General features: G+C 34.3%; 1 protein-coding gene across 5 annotated transcripts in view; it reads left to right on the top strand.

Moving 5' to 3' along the window:
• Window positions 1–17136, top strand: part of TENM3 (teneurin transmembrane protein 3) — a 1287844-nt gene that overhangs the window by 42524 nt on the left and 1228184 nt on the right. For all 5 annotated transcript variants that reach the window (XM_046940097.1, XM_046940098.1, XM_046940100.1 and 2 more), the window contains exon 2: window positions 10766–10882. The gene's annotated coding sequence lies outside the window, so the exon portion shown is untranslated. The remainder of the gene's footprint in view (window positions 1–10765; window positions 10883–17136) is intronic.

The raw sequence follows: 17136 nt of genomic DNA, 5'->3' as shown, positions 1-17136 counted from the left end.
CTTTCTTTGCAGCTATACATAGCCCTATGTACATGTGTTCCCTGCAAAATCCCAATCAGGCAAACATACTTGAATGGCCAAAAGTCCATGTTCTTAAAGAAAATTCTACCTCCTGTCACTGAGACAACTAACTTTGTAGCTAGTATAAAAGCTTGATAGGAATAGATTATAAAAAGAACAAAGATTCTTGTGATGACTGAGCATTTCACTAATCTATCACACCTGAAACTAATGATTAACTCCATTCTTTATTGGGTAACACTAATGAATTTTAGTATAGCTTCAAGACATAACAGATTTCTCATTTTTATAGCCACCAGCAGACTATATTGTAATGGCATTTTGAAAAAGAATGATAGAGGAGTTTTAAGAGTGGCTGAAATGGATTTCTTCACCCTCGTAGAAGTCTGGAGTCTATAGAGTTTACTAAAGCACACGATAGAAGAGCCAAATGGCCATGAGTTTGTAAAGCCCTATGTGATACAAAAACTTATGATAAGGTAGGGTACTGCACAAATGCATCATTTTTGCCCTATAAAGCAAATTAGCCTCAAAGCTAAATTAGCTAGAAGAGAACATGTGATAGAGTATTTTCTTACATTTCAGGAGATAATATGGATCTTCAAAGCACTGGCTCCAATGCATACGCAGACCCATTCAGATTAATCAGCTTGACTTATCTTTTGCTTTTCTCACCATAATATTTACTAATCAAGATTTTTTATATTTTCATTTTATTATCTCCTCTTCCTCTCAGCATAGCTCTGAGCACAAAAAATCTACTCTTTTTAGCAAGTGAATTCTAGATTTTGGAGAAAAATAATAGCTATCTCCTTCCCATTTTCGTTGATACAGTATTATCCTTCTTACTTGTCCCAGTGACAAATTTTAGTTTGGCAAAACATGATTGAAATAGACCAAAGCCTTTCATGTGTACATTGAGCATTAATATTAAGACAGGTATCTAGTGTGAACAGCTATCAAAAAACCACCAAAACACTGATCTAGTTACCCAAAAATTAACTATGTTGATAATTTTTAAGATAGATAAAATTTTGTGTTATGTCCATATGGAGTAATGTTGTTTATTTCTGGGGAACAGAACATAAGATACAATATCTTTGCTTTATTTTCTAGATTCAGTTAAAGCAGGGGAGTTTGAGGAGGCTAAGAGCTGTGTATCTGTTAGTCACCTCACTGAAACACTGTCTTTTGTAGTTGAATTTTTTTTTATATCAATAAATTAAAAAAGAAAAAAAATGTTATTAGTGGAGAAGTACACCAACAATTAGAAGAAAATCTGTTAGATTATTATTGACTGATCCTTTGAACAGAATAAAAAAGTCAGTGGAAACATTTCATGTGAAGTTCATGTTGTGAATGACAAAGTGCAATTGCATGAATCAATGCTGCATTTTAAAAAGATTTGTGACAAAGTATTTTATATTCAGATTGCTATATGACTCATCAATTTATGTATTATTCAAATAGTGGAAGGCTGCTAGCTCAAATACTTCTATCTTTTCCTCCAGAAACCTACATACTCTTTCAAGTTTATACAAAAGGTACCTAGATTTCACCTTCCAACATTTGGAGGGGTATTGAACCATAGTACTTTGTTTCAGTGTACTGGTCCATAAAGTCTCACGTCTTTTTATTAAAGCTTAGTGAAGTGTCAGCTAGCATTGACAGTGATCTTGAACATTCAGGAAAATATATTCACTCTTGATCTAAAAATAGCGATAGGATAAGAGGCAATGGCCTCAAGTTTCACCAGGGAAGGTTCAGATTGGATATTTGGAAAGGTTGCTCAGGGAAGGGAGATGGTGGAGTCAACATGCCTGGAGATGTTCAAGCAATGTGGAGATGTGGCACTTAGGGACATGGTTTACTGGGCATGGTGGTGATGAGTTGACCATTAGACTAGATGATAGTCTAATGATAGATCTTAGAGGTCTTTTCCAACCTTAATGAGTATATTTGTAAGGAATCCAAGTGCATGTGACAACTTTATAAAGCAAACACCGGATTAGAGACCGACACCCTCCTAGCTGTAACCTCCTTTCAGATAGTTGTAGAGAGCAATGACATCTTTCCGGAGCCTCCTCCAGACTGAACAGTCCTGGTTCCCTTGGTTGCTCTTCATAAGATTTGTGCTTCAGACCCTTCACATATTCACTGAACTTCTTTGGATGTGGTCCAGCACCTGAAATAGTATAATATAAAAAGGGTTGAATAATTTTTATGTTTCGTAGAAGTCCAAGCTGGGTATAGGTGGGAAAAAAAACCCCACCACTAACCAAGTAATCCTACCTTCTGACATTCCTGTTGTTTCAATTGCTTAAAGGGAGATTTTTCCTTTAGGTCTCATTTTGTAACTTCAAAATGGGTACATTCAACTGATAGAAAAATGTAATTACTGTCCTTAAGATAATTTATCACCAAACTACATTTGTGACATCAGTCATTATGAGGTCTAATGCATGTAATTGGCAAATGTGTTTGCATCTCATACTTTATTCTAATTGACATCCACCATATTGCCGCTGACAGCTTTTCAGCCCAGATGAATGCTGTTTGCCAAGAGCTATTACTACTTTGCTGAGATAGTCATACATGGGTACATTATAGTAATGTAAAATTTTGCTATGTTTTTTACTGCTCAGGTGTCTAGGTTCACTACTTATGAATAGCAAGGCTTTGACACGCATCAGGTAGATTCTTGATGGTTTGACGATATGCCACTTTTGAAGGCTTATACAGTACATGAAAAGAGGACTGCTGAAATAGTGAAAGGTTTCTATGTGCTTTGAAGCACTGAATATAGTTCATGCAAGACAAAACTATAAATTACATCTCTGAAGAAAAATGTTTTACTAAAGAAGCTGCCATTAGGCATTTTCTCTCTTGTAATAATAAGATTCAATTTTGTCTTCAGTATTCTTGCAAGAGGACAATGAAATTTAATTTTATGAGTTAGTGAAGGCCATAAGAGACTGTCTAGATACATTAAATAGTCAGCATACCTGCTGCAGTGACATCCTGTCAGGGTACAAATACTGGCCCGTCAGTCTGAGTGGACTAAATCATGATGTACTGCTGTTCCCCATACGTACAGGTTTTGAGTAATAAAGGTGGAATTACTGTACCTCTAGAGATATCAGAATGTTTACCTTTAGTATCTTGGATATTATTAATTCATCCAAAAGTCTTTAGAGGAAATGAAGTGTTAGTAAAACACAGTATTACTGTGTTAAAGTAGTTGCATAGTTCAGTTATGTTATAAAAATTACATTGAAGATAGAAATGAATATTAAAACATTAAAGTTACGCATTTAAACAGTTTATGTACACATTTGAACCTAAGCTATTATTGAAGTTCCTCGAACTCTAAAGACTGGCCATGGCAAAATCAGACCAAATTTTAAGGTAAGATCAAAACAAAGACTTACTTCACAGTTTAAAGGTGTTAGAAGATTCAAAGATGTTTTAAGTTGCTGTTTTCTGATTTTATCATTCTTTGCAACTACCAGTAACCAAGAACTTCCTTTTTCAAAAATAATAATAAAAAAAAGAATTTTGTTCAAATAAATCTTAAAAATTCAATAGCTAAAAGACAAAATACCATATGCGTAGTACTCTGCAGAGTACTACTTTGGGTTCAGCCAGTAACAACTAAGAAAGCTGGAGTCCACAAGAGAAAGCAGTGGCTAGAAACATTCTTTATTTGTTTTTCATTAACAACAACAAAAAAAAGTATTAAAAAAAGTATTAGAAGAATATTTTTAGCTTTGGTAAGCTGTATGTGAGCTCAGGTAAACACTGTTCAAACTTCTTCAGTTGCTGGGCAGCAACTTTTTTTGTTATGATTTTGCTCATATTATGCTTATACAGAGGTTGCTCCAATAGTAATGCCTCCTGTTTATTTCCATGGAAAATACAACAGATACAAAAAGCACAATGACAATATATTTAGAGCAAATTCTCAGCTACAAAACACTATTTTTCAACTTAGTCACCACCATTAGTCAGTTTGGTTGGATGAGTTAATGAAGACTCTCTTCATTTTGTAGTGTGACAGCTGTGCATGGCCACCTGGAACATGGCTTGTCTTTCATGTTGCTGTCACCCTGCTGAAACATGCCACCCACCACCTCTCTGTGCTAAAAATCCACTGTTTGGTCTCCATAAACATTAGGCAAGAGACAATGAATGTCAGGGGGTGCTATTTTTACTACGTAGAGGAATTCAATTCCACAACTTTGTTTCTTTTGCATTTCCATGTCAGATGCCATTGTCTCAGACTGCCCACCTGCTGCCATCAGTCACACGGTAACAAAATGTAATGAAACGCTGGTGGGAAGGTTCAACCTTGTCTACCATTCCACCAATATCTGCCTCTGACTTCATGGGCTAATATCATAAAACAGGAGGCATTACTTTCAGAACAGCCCTCAGATACTGGTTAAATTGCTGTTGATCTAACTCTCTTCTTAGGCAGTATGGATTGTATTATGAACTTGATATTGTCTTAGTATCTCAGTATGATATACATGGGCTTCCACAGGCAGTGTATAGAAATAACTTAAGCATGGCATCTGGTTGACTTTCTTTCTTTCTTCTAGCTATTTGAGAGTCAAATTTTTAAACCTTGCTATCAAAGCCATATTTTCAGAAAAGGTGACTTCTGGTTATGCACTGATAAAGATTTATTGTTATACTCTTTGTAAAGAAAATAGATGTTTTCAAACATCAAGCATACACGCTACTTTTCATGTTAAGAGGACCATATTTTGTAGTTTCATGCTTTTTCACAGTCACTTTCTCAGAGATTTTACTGGGAATGAGATTCGTATTTTTAATATAGTAAGTGGACATCATTTTTCTACAGAGGCCATATTTTCTACAACATGTGCCGTATAAGAGAACTGTTTCTATACTTGTAGATATGTAGAATGTAAAAAAAAAAAAAAATCTGATAAAAACAATAAATATGATAATCTCATTATTTGAAACTAGAAATGTGTTACATGTAGATGATATATACAAATCAAATGCATCTCATATTCATCTTAATTATCTACATGGAAAATAATTGAAACAATTGTGAGAGACTCTTAAAGTCAGTATTTCTAAGAAATTTAAACAATTTTTATATTATGCTAGGCAGTCTATAGCAACCATACTCAAACTTCAAAATGACTCAAAGTTTCTTATACTTTGCATTTGTTTTTTTCCCAAAACTCCAATCATTCATTGATTACCTGCATGTTCCTTCTACAGATAGTATATATTTGAAAAGGAATTTAGTTTTACATATATTGAAATATACGATGAGTACCCATATGCAAATAACATAGTGTTATGCCATTTCCTTTTTATTTCCCATTTTCAAAAGTCCTTTAAATAGACACAAGATTTGTAAGTTTCATAGCAGAACTATAATTTACACAGAAAAGGACATCCAGAGACCATCTAGTCCAACATCTTGTTCGAAACAGACATGATATGAGGATGCTCAGGTATGTGTTCCATTGACTCTTAAACATCTGCAAAATAGAGATTTCACAACATCTCAGGGCAACCTATTCCAGTATTCAACCATAGTCATTGTATTCATACCTCTCCTACCCCAGGCCCCATTACCTAACTGGAATTTGTGACTGTTGGATTTCACTGTGCATCACAATATGACTCTGGCACCATCTTCTCAGTGTCTTCTGGCCCAGCAGTTATACACAGAAATCAGCTTCCTTTCCTGCAAGCTCTACAGGCCTTGTTCTCTCAGCCTCTCCTGATACTTCACACTTTCCAGTCCCCTGATCATCTTGTTGGTAATCTTGCAGAAACCCTTAGTATGTCAGTACCTTTCATGTGCTAGGAGTTCCAGAATTGGTCATAATACTCTAGTAATCTGCTCAGGGAGCATTTGGACAACTCTCTCAGGCGCACGGTTAGAATTTTGGGTAGTCCTATTTGGAGCCAGGCATTGGACTTGGTGCTCCTTGTGGATCATATGCAACTTGAGATATTTTATGACTCTAAGCTATCTTGCAGGTAACAAATGGATGGATAGGATGATTTTGATCTTAGTAATGCATACCAGGATGCTGTTGGCCTGCAGTACACTGTTATGGCTACTGGCTTGTGTTCAACTTGTTCACTGGGAGTCCTACAGCCTTTTCTGCAGAGCTGCTTTCCTGACACTTGGACCCCAGCTTCTCCCCTCATTGTGTGGTGTGCTTTCATCACAGATGCACATCCTTGTGCTTGCTCTTGTTACACTCCAAGAAGTCAGTGGTTTATTCTCTGGTTTATTCAGGTTCCTCTGAATAGCAGTCCTGCCATCCATTGTGCTGACCACTCCACCAATGTGGTGCCATGTGAAAACCTGCTGAGCGCTCTCTATCATCCAGATAGTTAATGAAGACTTTAAAGTACTGGCTGCCAGCCAGAATTTGCATCACTGGTCACTAGTCTTTGATCTTGACTGTCTGGCTAATTTTCTGTCCATCTCTTCATCTACTTGTCTAGCTTATTTCTCACTAGTTAGGTGATAAGGAGACTATGGGAGGGTATGCCAAAGGACGTATTTAAATGAGGATACACCACATCTCGACTATGCCAGACACCTCATCACAGAGAGCATGGCAGTTTGTCAGGCGCTGTCAGTGAAAACGGGAAAAAATACATGGAGTACCTCAGCTTTTTTGTGTATCTATCACCACTGGGACCTGTAACAACAGTATCCCCATCCTTGCTTGGCTGTGCAATGTGTCCTAGTCCCAAGGGGCGTGCAGGAAGACCAGGGGCATTGGTAGGAGAGGTTTGTAAGAGCCCATGTGGGGCCTGCGGGAAGAGGAGCCAGGCTGAGGAAAAAAAATATATTCTGCATACATGGTAGAAGTGCAAGGTGAGCCTTCAGCTTCTCACTGAGATGGTTTAGGGAATTGTAAATAATTGGCAGGTAAAAAAGTAGCTTAACATTTTTATGTGGAAAGGGAAGTAAAAGAGTTTTAAAAAGCTTGAGTTTAGGAAGAGAAGAATTTTTTTTTCCCCTCAAGTTCTTCATTATTTATTTATTAAATTGTGAACTTTGAGAAGGATATTGGGTAGAAGTATATGCTGCTGGAAGATAAGAAAAATAAAGCAAAAAGGGAGACCAGAATGAATAGATAATTTTCTGACAGAATTTTGATAGATATACCTTATCTTGTATGCTATTATTATAAAAGTAGTAGAATTACAGGGCTAAACTACTTTTCTTAGGATCATTTATATTATATATGCTATGAATGGGATATAACAAAGTAGAGATGGCAATGAAAGTCTTAAGAAAAAAAAAATCTACGCGTTAACACAGTCTTCTTGTCACATATGTGCACATACACTTGTTAAATGGAACCTGTTTCAATTATCTCCCCAGTGAATTGGCACAGCTGAACCTTGGCAAATGACACTTGGATGGTGTGGTCTTAGATTCATCTGGTTTTACTTACTGTGTTCTTACCTTCAAACAAAAGATTTCCAGCAATGGGATGAATGAATTCACCTTACCTCTCTGTTGAAAGATCTTAGCCCAGTAACTGTTGGCAGATTTCCCAAAACAGGAGCATCTACTTTGAAAATAATCTGTGTTTAAAACAACAAATGAACAACAACGAAAAACCAGCAGACAGCATTTTCTTTTTTAGGCATACTGAAAAAATAAGACAACACACTCTGTGCATGAAAATTACTGCAAGCTAAAGAACTTAGGATATTTTTACTCACAGAAATTTTAACTAAAAGGTCAGAGGGAATGATGGGTCAAATCCATGTGCAGTTTTGTCAGATCTCAAAAATAAAACATAACAGTTATTAACCTATTCCATGTTCTGTTAGTCTTTTTTTTGTATAGCAGTAGAAAATTTAGATCCTGATTCTGGAATCTAGGGTGATCAATACATAAGAACTTTACTCAATAACTTTAGCTATCAAGACTAATTATTCAGAAAATCACACACACATATAAATATATATATTTTAGAAAAATCAGTAAACAGCAAGGACACTCTAACTGCAAGGATACATCAACTAGAAACAAAGAATTGTCATTGTTCAGATTTTGATTTTGTGCAGAGACGATTGTCTCTATGAATTATGAAGCCAGAAGATATCTACTCATGGAAAAAAACAACAACAACAAAAAACCAACACAACATAAATCTTTACAAGATGTATAGTAACAACTATGAGAACTTAAGGATGGTGAAATTTCAAAAGCTTAGAAAGGGATTGACAGAGTGCTGTGGAGAAATATTCAAAGAACTGTACATATTTCTCTTTACTGAATTTCCAGGAGGGACCTTAAACTATCAGGCTGTTCATTCTAAGTCCCTATAAGAGATGATGAGAATGAACAACAAACTTAGGTTTTAAAGGAACAAATAAAATTCACTCTATCTCTCTCAAAAATATTGCAGCAAGCCTGAAGATATAGAATAGGGATGATATAACTTGAATTTAGTAGAATTCAGTTTTTATAATCTCGGGGAATTTCTTTTAGGCAGGTTAGGAAACTGTGGTCTAAATAAGACTGGTTTAAATTTAGCATACAAGTCCTGAGAGAAAATACATTCTCATTATTCACTGATAGAATCATAGAACCACAGGATCACAGCAGTTGGAAGGGACCTCTGGAAGCTGTCAAGTCCAAACCCTTGCTGAAATAGGTTTCTCTAGAGTAGGTTACACAGGAAAGTGTCCAGATGGGTTTTGCATATCTCCAGAGGAGATTCCACAGTCTCTCTAGGCAGCTTGTTCCAGTGCTCTGTCACCCTCACAGTAAAAAAGTATTTTTCTCATGTTCAAATGGAATGTCCCATTTTTCCAGTTTGTGCCCGTCATGGTCACTATTTTCACTCTATTCCATTAGACGTGTGTCAGGGTTTAATTTTTTTTCATTGGTATTACACATCATAACATAATGCAGTGCACTGGGAGTTAAAGAATTAATGCTGTAGTTCCATGGACTGTCAGTATTTCCTGTTTCCTGGTCTCAAAAGAGAAGACTGAATTACAGCTCCCAGAAGACTTCATTTCCATTTCTTGTCATGACATCAGGCCGAACCGTGACACTGGGCAAAAAATAAAGTGGAATTCCATAATAATCTATACTAGGTTTAGGCCTGTACAATAATCTAATCAATAGCTTATACAACAGAATAGACACTACTCTTGCTGCAAACAGAAGACATTATTCAAGCTGAAAATGGTTATAGTAAATTCTAGATACAGTGGAAAATATTAGGCATATAGTAAAGATATGAATGAGCACAAACAGTAAGAAGGAGTATTCAGCCGCAAAAATATAAGATGGGGAATCACCTTTAACACTTCAGGAAAGAATATGGGGACAGTATATTTGCCATGCCGTACTGTTACATGTGAAGCCAGTTCCAGACTTCTTGCTATCTTACATAAATGTTTGCCCTTCTTTCATATCAGCTGCAGTAGAACTCAAGAGGTGTTAAAGTGCCTGGCAGACATCCTTTGGCAAATTTGAAAACATTTCACGCCTCTATCACCCTTCATGAATTGAGGCATAGCATATTAATTTCTACCTAACTACTTACAAGGTTGATAATCTGTAGCAGATGCACAAAGGGTACTGTCTGAAACTGCTGAACCTATATCCACATATTCTTAGGAACCTTATATAAGCATCCAGATACCTAGCTTATAGATCTTCCTTTTTTATTATTATTTTGTTTTGTTTTGTTTTGTTTTGTTTTTAACAAACAAAACAGCAAAAAAAAAAAATAATATACATACATTTTGATAATTCATAAAATTATTAAAGACATAGAAGACATGTAACCAGGTTTGTTTAGCCTGTAAAATCAGAATTATGATATTGTTACCAAGGAGATCAGCATAAATGGTTAACTCTGATTTAGATATGACAAGAAGTAGTGGGTTTAATTTGCAGTAAAGCTTGAATGCAAGAGATGAGAAAAAGAAAAGTAAGAATGATTAACTCCAGGACTGAGTTGTTCATCTGAAATTTATTTCAGCTTTGAAACCTCAAGCTTTGACTACATGTTTTGAAGGAGAGGTTGAACAGGCATTTGTCATAATGGTTTAGGTCTGAAGCAAGCTCCTGCTGAACCCTGCTTCCTGTAAGAAAAGCTAGGAGTTGTAAACATGCCCTCTTTATGCCTTACTCCTGTTACTTCTTAAGTCATTTTCTGTAGAATTCTGCCAACAATGTGAATAGTAACCAGAAGAAGGAATAGAAGGTGCTTCTTCTGTTTCTACTGATAGAACACATAGGAATTATGAATGAGCTCTGCTGTTAAAATAAAGATGACTGTTAATTTTACATGTTGTATATATTACAGTTTTTCTTCATGTTGAATGAAAATCTGGTTGCACTCTTTTGGAAGGCTGTGTCATTTCACTCTGTGGTCATTATGTTTCTCTTCTTAGGCCACCAGATGGCTATTTAGAGGTAATAAACCCAAAATGCTCTACTTGCCAGCTGTAAGATTGAAGGACTCTGGGGTCATTTGAGTGCCATATGAGGACAAAGTTTAAACTTTTGTCTTCTGTAATAATAATTGAATGTGGATAAATAATGGCGTGATCTTTGTAATACATTATCACTCAATGCATACTTTTTTTGTTTCTTTGTTCTTTTTTAATTTTACTGTTTCTAATGATTTGGATTATAGTGTTTTCATCATATGATTGTACTTATTTTGTACTGGTTATTTCCTAGGTTTATCTCCAGGAAAGCAGAACATTCATCATAGAATCAGAATACACTCTGGATTTTCTTCCTGTGTGCAGACTACACCAAATGAAGTCTTAAATCCGCTTATACCAACACCTTTCTGTAAGTATATTATATCAGTGTGTAAGTAGACTATCAGTGTGTTATTCAGCACTCAGTGAAGAAAATGGCTAATTCATTAAATCATATTCATAAAATCAATTCATAAAATCGACGTAAGAAACACTGCCATATATTTAAGTGTGCACAAAATACTGAAAAAAAAATAGAAGGATAAAATCAGACATCTTCTGACAGCTCTTTTCCCACTGCCTTTTCTTTAAAAGATGGAGAAAGTAAAAATTGAGAGTCAAATACTATTAGTCAGTTTTCAGAAATGGTAACTCTGTACACTATATATGGGAGCTGTATCAATGAAATCACAAGGCAACAAAAGGAAAAAGTAGAATTATGACATTGAGGGGCTATATGGTGAACAATATTTACTTTGTCTTTATAATACTCTCCATTTTGCCAGAATAACAACCAGCTGTAATCTCTTTCATGTTCTATACTCTTACTATAAGATAGCACATCTTAACAACATCAACACTAACAGATGTAGGAAACCCCTTATTATCAACCATTACTCTTAGTTAGATTCCTGACAGTTATATCAAGGGGTATAGAAGGAAAGATAATTCAGTGATGGTCAGAAGGACAGTCAGAGAATTGGTTGTGACTGGTAAAGTGACTATTAAGTATTTTTAAAATTGAACTTTATCACACTAGCAAAAGCTGAGATATAAACGTCATTATTATTATGAAATAAATGGATATTTTTAAATACTTTGAATTCACAAAGCATCCAGGCATATAATTTTGTGCTTTCAGTTATTTGTAAGAGGTATTTGAGTTGACGTACCTAGTTTTCTGGTTTCAGAGTTATAAATTTCATGTATAAGAAAACATCATGGAAGTTTTATGATTTATTGACTAAAAAACATTTTTACTGGTTTATCTGTTAGAATGACATTTTTGTGTGGTTGAACTGTGTAGAGGTACAAATTGATTAGGGGACAATATACCTATGTTCTTTAGAAGTCTGACTTCTTGAAATCATTAAAAATGGCCATTGATGTTAACTGGAATATTCACTACAAAATACGGGTTGAAAAGAAAGAAGAATTCTTACTGTATTGAGCATTTGAAATTTAGAGTCAAATAGATGTGTTATTTTTGCACCTTATTTTCTGATATATAGTATGTCTGCATCTATTGAAAAAGCTTTTAAGTATGTCTTTAGTCTTTTTTTTTTTTTTTTTTTTTTTTTTTTTTGCTTAAAGTTGACTTTTCAAAGGAATCTAGGGATTTCTGTTTGCCATCTGTCGTTTAACACTCTATTCATTTTTACCAAATATAATGGATAGACTTTTCATCTTGGCTTCACAGTTTGAAACTAGAAAGCAATGCTTATATATGAGATCAGACACTATAAGCATATATATCAGTGTTAATTTGTTTCTATTTGCAATTGTTTATTTGAACTCTGTGGTAGGAGGGAGATTTTGAAATAAAAAGGAAGTTCTCTATAGTACGTTTCTACAGCTTTTATGAAAATGAATGGTTGGATGAAGGAAAGTGACGATCTTGTATGGCTACATGTAATGTCTGCAGTGTAAGTTCAAACTATATTAGACAGTGGAGAATGCACAGGGGAGTAAAACATTTCATTTGTCTCTATTATGGGAGAAGCTTTTGATATCTTAACACTTTCTTACATACTAAAAGCATTTGAAAACCAGCTGTATATTTATTGGAAGGAAAGTATTGCGCTTTGCAAAAATTGCTGCTTCTAGTGGCTAGTGTGAGTGTTTGGATAAACACTGTTTGCATACTCTTTCAGCTTAGATAGTCAAAAACTGATGACCTGGCTGAATGCTGATATTTTTTATAAATATGTGGAGATGTAGTGGGAGGAACTGAACTTCATATAATAGCTGAGTGCAGTCAAGTGAACAAAGTGTTTACCTCTTTCATACCCAACTTTCTGTTTTATCTGTTTTTACAAACATATCTGTCTTAGATATGTTTGTAATACTTTAGCATGCAATAGTTTTTAATGGCAAATATATTTTTAGCAGTATCCATTTGTGTATATGAAATAATTGAAGTTCACACAATAAAGCATAGTTCAATTTACATGAACATGTAAACTGGCTCATTTGAGTCATTTGTGCATGACTGGTACAGTGATATTACACATAAGTTAGGAAACTTACACTAACTGACATATAATGAAACAAATTGCATTTATTTCTTTGTCAAAAAGTGATCAATTTTAATTTGTCAAATTCTATGCTGTTCTCTCGTTGTACTGAAAGTATACATATTAAAACAGCGATGACTGTGAAGTCTGGTGTTAAAATTTGATCTTTTGTCAGAGAAACAAATCGTGAGATTAACTGAAGAGTCATTGTTAAACTTAAAGTGCAAGGTAGCGGGAAGAAAAAATGCTTTATGATGAATTTTGTCAATCTGTATAATTTTTCAGTTAAGCAGTCATAAATCAAGGAATATTGTATTTTTTGAGGCTCATTAAAGAGACATTATACATTAGAACAGTGAGGCAGTCAGCATAATGAAATGATGAATGCTTATAACTATCTGTATGTAAATGATGTGAGACAGATTTGCTGGTGCTACAGAGGAGAATAACAATCTATTTGACAGTTCCCTGTAGGTGCTACTTCTGGATACAAGTGACAGATGTTAAACGTAAACCTCTTCAACAGCACGCACTTATTAGCACTCAGTGGGGAAAAAATGGCAGTATAGAATAAGACAAATAGCAGATAATGTTATTTAAATAACTTTGTTCTTGCAAAGCTTTATTGCCATTGTGAGGTTGGTTTTCTTGTTTGTTTTCATTGACAAAGATTAGGTATGTAAGAGAGCCTTTTGGAATGTAGGAAATTGTCATTTGAAGCATTTAAGAAAATTCAGTTGTTCTGAGGGGAACACTTGATAGAAAACATACATATGTCTCATGAACAAACATTAAAAAAAAAAACATTTGGTAAATATTCATCAAATTATGATTATTTTTCATATATCAGTATTGTGTTTATTTGCCACCAGTACATAATTTATTAAAATTACTTTCAATTCTTGTTTCAATCTTTTCTTTTTTTTCCTACAATACTGTAGAAGACTGTTGCCCTTCAGATCTATAATTTTTGTTCTAAAAGGGCAGAAGTTAATGAATCCAAGTACGCAGTGGCAAATAACTTTTAGGCTGTCTGGTGTTTTTATCACTAGGCCGTTTGTATCAGGCCTATCCTGAGATGCTACTCCTAGAAGGAGAAAATATTAATATGTGTGAGATTCACATGTAATAATAATAGAACTCTTCTTGAGAGATGAGCTTTCAATAGTTCAGGAGGCTATCAAAAACACTTGATTTATCTCTTATCTTACTTCGTAATAGATTTACTTACGGATTTATATTCTTTAAATCATGAATTGAGAACACAAGAATTGATTTTTTTCAAATTGTCAAAGCTTAAAGCTTTTTTTCTTTTTCTTTTTTTTCTTTTTTTTTCTTTTTTAAGTAGCCAGTTTATAATGATTTTTTATTTTTTTTTTATCCCATCTGCCAGCCAAACTTCTGCTGGAAAGGGTAGAGATTAAGCAGCTAAAAGCAGTGTTATGTCTACATGGTTAGTTTCCATACTGCCTCATGTCTTTTAGTATTCTAAAATCTGTGACACTATTTGTGCTTTCTTTTTGCTATATTCTGTCAACTGCTAAGGCTACCTTGTGTTGCTTGCACTAAATCTCTTAGGAGCTTTGAATTTCACCGCACCACTGAAGTTTGTAATCTCCTTTCACAGTGTTAAATTATCAGCCACATATGCACTGTGTCTGACTTACTGGACATATTTATTGTTCCCCTGGCTATTGTGCTTACTAATTTGTTTCTTTATTGCTTTGCCTAGAGTTAGGGAATATTCACCCCCAGTTCTCTGAATTCTTAAAAGAATAGCTAAAGTTTGCTCCTCTGTACTTTTTGCCATAATTTCTCATTGTTCCAATTCAAATGTACTACCAATTTAGCAACTTATTTTATTGAGAGGTTACACTTCCATAGTTCCTGATAAATGTTCACATAGAACAGCAGCAGGTTCAAGAATCTAGAATGTGAATAAAACATCAGTGGTAAAAGGAGTGTAAAGACAAATTTTAAGTGAGTATTTAAGCAGTATAACACAATCGTTACACCCTTTTCACACAGTCACACTTTGTTTGGATGTAATAAAGGGTTCATAAGTCCAGGAGATGTATTTGGATTCTGTTAACCAAGCCTCCTTAAATGAAGACTTAAAACTATTGCACAATTTTATCTTCTCTCTGCAGCACAGTAGAATTGCAAACAAGTAGGAAGTAGTTACAGAAGAATGAACAATTCCCTTGCTTCTTCTTCTGTTCTCAAATGTTCTACAGTCCCTCTTACACCAGATGCAACAAGCTTTTTAAAAACCGCCTTGCATATCTGGTTGACCTGAAATGTTTTAAAGAAAGTGAAAACACCTAAAGCTGTGTTGACACTAAAAACAGAGGGAAAGAAGAAAGAAGAAAGCATTGTCTTTACTATACGTGCAAAGTAGTAAAGAATTATCCAGGTGATATTAGGATGTTCGCAAAGATTAATGAATATGCTAGTATTTGTGAACTGGGAAGAGTTTCAAAGAGTTGCGCTTCCCAAAGAAAAAAGGTATGATGGAGATGAATTCTTTGGCCTAGAATAGCAGATATTGGAAAAGCATTTTCCTTTTCTATTTTATATTTTCATTATAACAAAATAGAGTGCCTTTGCTGGGAAGGCCTTATGCTGCTGTATCAGCACAGCCAGTACTCAGTAGACTTCTTTTCATTTCCACTAAGCTCATTACAATTTTGCAAAGTAGAATACCTGCTTAAAGTTGGATTTTAGAACAGTTAAGGAAGTTCATGAAGAAGTAATTCTATCTTTTCACAGAATGCAATTGAAAAAAAAAAAAAAAAAAAAAAGATTCTAAACCAGGATGGCAATATAATGCTTTGCCAGCAGATTCTATTTGCCAGATTCCTACTGTGATTTCAGGAAGATGATTTGCTGTTTCCATGACAGATGGAAAAAAATAGGTTTGTGCTATACCTTAAAAAATAGTAATAATATCTTCCTCGTGTTCTATACAAACCTCCTAAAAATATATCTCTATTGGATATTTGTATTCCACACAATGGGAGAACCAGATCAGCTTTTTCCCTTCAACCACTTACAGCTTCCATGATGCAAAGCACAGTTACTGAGATGACTGCATCAGAAATTAAATTGAGTCTGTTCTTCTGAGGTCACTTCTATAAGATGATCCTGTATGTTTCAATATGATGCTCCAAGAAATCACTGGAAAGCAGACTTTTATTTATTTGTATGATTATAAATAATAATCCACACAAAGAACAGAATTAGAAATCAGAATTTGCTTCAGTCTTATTTCAGATTTTTTAATGTGCGTATTTAAAGCACAAAGACCGTGTTTAGAAAAAAAAAAGATAACTATATAAAAATTTCTGAAGTGGAATAAATCTGCGTTCAGGTAGTACATTTAATTGTGTAGTTAGTAGGCACTGAGCCACACCTCCCAGAAGAAAGATAAAAATTATATTGCATAATGATTCTTGGATATTGTTTGAATAGACAATAACTAATATAAGAGTTTGAGGTGGAATGATGTCTTCTTTAGGATTACAAGTTACTGGGGAAAAAAAAGGGAAGTTAGAAATTTTCTATTTTTTTATGCTTAATTCATTTCAACTGTAGCAGAATTTTCAGATTACAAGGCATTTTTTAGATATAAGGAATGCACCTCATATTTCAGATTTAAATACAACTAAGTGCATTACATTTTCTTTCTATATTATAAGACTAAATTTACAAGATGCTTTAATGCTTCTAAGTTACTCTCTTATTCTAAGTATACACTTTATAATCTTATATGATCATACATGGTATAGACTATATATTGTACCTAAACAGGAAGTAAGTACACACTGTATATACATGTCTATAAATACTGACTAAACATACACGATATAAATAAACACTTAATAATTTTTATTTGTATGAAAAAAATTAACCATAGGTTAATAATTTACAATGAAATGTAATTGCCTCTAGTACTTTGAAAAAATTCCTTTGAAATAATTTAATGAACTTCTTTGTCTCATCAGAAAGTCTACTTAAATATAAATACTTCATTGCCTCATTACCTCTACTTAGCATAAATAATAAATTAAGTACACTGACATCTATGTAAACGATTGAGAAATAA

The sequence above is a fragment of the Gallus gallus genome, chromosome 4 (assembly GCF_016699485.2).
Source record: "Gallus gallus isolate bGalGal1 chromosome 4, bGalGal1.mat.broiler.GRCg7b, whole genome shotgun sequence".
In the NCBI taxonomy this organism is placed as follows: Eukaryota; Metazoa; Chordata; class Aves; order Galliformes; family Phasianidae; genus Gallus; species Gallus gallus.
Note: the sequence above shows the minus strand (reverse complement) of the source record. Positions and strands in the feature narration are given on the sequence as shown.